Source organism: Petromyzon marinus, unplaced genomic scaffold (genome assembly GCF_048934315.1).
Source record: "Petromyzon marinus isolate PM22_M1 ecotype Great Lakes invasive population unplaced genomic scaffold, UKy_Petmar_22M1.pri1.0 PM_G_Scaffold_143, whole genome shotgun sequence".
Taxonomy (NCBI): Eukaryota; Metazoa; Chordata; class Hyperoartia; order Petromyzontiformes; family Petromyzontidae; genus Petromyzon; species Petromyzon marinus.
In genome coordinates, this window is record NW_027422699.1 from 110,001 (window position 1) to 112,500 (window position 2,500).

Here is a 2,500-nt window from a genome sequence, read left to right on the forward strand (position 1 = left end):
GCCGCCGGCACACCACTTCGTCCTCACATGAGGTTACCATTGTCCATACAATAGTGCAGGTGCGATGGAAATCTTTTCTCGTTTTGGTGCGTGCTACATTTTTACGGATAGACCCCGTGAAACGCTAGAAATTGGCGGGGATGTGTCTCTTGTGGCTCACGGGGCTGTTAGGGTGGCACAGAAATCCCTCGGAATGGGAAAACGGGTCATTTTCGTGTTGCCACATTGCATGCGAACGGCATGAAACTTCCAGAGGCATTTGCAGCAGGAATGCATGTGCAGTCAAAAAAGTGAATATTTTTCACGGATAGACCCCGTGAAACGCTAGAAATTGGCGGCGATGTCTCTCTTGTGGCTCACGGGGCTGTTAGGGTGGCACAGAAATCCCTCGGAATGGGAAAACGGGTCATTTTCGTGTCGCCACATTGCATGCGAACCGCATGAAACTTCCAGAGGCATTTGCAGCAGAAATGCATGTGCAGTCAAAAAATTGAATATTTTTCACGGATAGACCCCGTGAAACGCTAGAAATTGGCGGGGATGTGTCTCTTGTGGCTCACGGGGCTGTTAGGGTGGCACAGAAATCCCTCGGAATGGGAAAAAACGGGTCATTTTCGTGTCGCCACATTGCATGCGAACCGCATGAAACTTCCAGAGGCATTTGCAGCAGGAATGCATGTGCACTCAAAAAATGTGATATTTTTCACGGAGAGACCCCGTGAAACGCTAGAAGTGGGCGGGGATGTCTCTCTTGTGGCTCACGGGGCTGTTAGGGTGGCACAGAAATCCCTCGGAATGGGAAAACGGGTCATTTTCCTGTCGCCACATTGCATGCGAACCGCATGCAACTTCCAGAGGCATTTGCAGCAGAAATGCATGTGCAGTCAAAAAAAAATTGATATTTTTCACGGATAGACCCCGTGAAACGCTAGAAATTGGCGGGGATGTGTCTCTTGTGGCTCACGGGGCTGTTCGGGTCGCACAGAAATCCCTGGGAATGGGAAAACGGGTCATTTTCGTGTTGCCACATTGCGTACGAACCGCATGAAACTTCCAGAGGCATTTGCAGCAGGAATGCATGTGCACTCAAAAACTTCTATATGTTTCACGGATAGACCCCGTGAAACGCTAGAAATTGGCGGGGATGTGTCTCTTGTGGCTCACGGGGCTGTTAGGGTGGCACAGAACTCCCTCGGAATGGGAAAAGGGGTCATTTTCGTGTTGCCACATTGCATAGGAACGCCATGAAACTTCCAGAGGCATTTGCAGCAGAAAGGCACGTGCACTCAAAAATTTTAATATTTTTCACGCATAGACCCCGTCAAACGCTAGAAGTTGGCGGGGATGTCTCTCTTGTGGCTCACGGGGCTGTTAGGGTCGCACAGAAATGCCTCGGAATGGGAAAACGGGTCATTTTTGTGTGGCCACATTGCATAGGAACGGCATGAAACTTCCAGAGGCATTTGCAGCAGGAATGCATGTGCACTCAAAAACGTCTATATTTTTCACGGATAGACCCCGTGAAACGCTATAAATTGGCGGGGATGTCTCTCTTGTGGCTCACGGGCGCTGTTAGTTAGGGTCGCACAGAAATCCCTCGGAATGGGAAAAGGGGTCATTTTCGTGTTGCCACATTGCGTACGAACGGCATGAAACTTCCAGAGGCATCTGCAGCAGAAATGCATGTGCACTCAAAAACGTCTATATTTTTCACGGATAGACCCCGTGAAACGCTAGAAATTGGCGGGGATGTGTCTCTTGTGGCTCACGGGGCTGTTAGGGTCGCACAGAAATCCCTCGGAATGGGAAAACGGGTCATTTTCGTGTTGCCACAATTGGCATACGAACGGCATGAAACTTCCAGAGGCATTTGCAGCAGAAATGCATGTGCACTCAAAAACGTGAATATTTTTTCACGGATAGACCCCGTCAAACGCTCGAATTTGGCGGGGATGTTTCTCTTGTGGGTCACGGGGCTGTTCGGCTCGCACAGAACTCCCTTGGTCCACCTGATTCGTGCATACAGGCAGCAACTAAAACTCTGTAAACCTGCTGTGAGGACATCTAAACAGTGGACCAGTGAGGCTGTGGAAGATTTGCGGGCGTGCTTAGACTGTACTGACTGGGATATGTTCACGACTGCTACCAATAGTCTGGATGAACTCACAGAGGCTGTGTACATCAGCTTCTGTGAGGACTGCTGTATCCCAACACGTACCAGGGTGAACTTTAACAACAACAAGCCCTGGTTCTCAGCAAAGCTCAAAAGGTTGAGGTTGGAGAAGGAGGAAGCGTTTAGGAGTGGGGATAGAGACAGATTCAAGGAGTCGAAGAACAGGTTTAGCAAAGCGGTGAGAGAGGCTAAACGACTGTACTCAGAGACACTAAAACACCAGTTCTCTACTAACGACGCTGCTTCTGTCTGCCAAAGGGCTCAGGCACATCACCAACTACAAACCCAGAGCGCCCCACACCACTAACGACTCCCGCCTAGCCAACG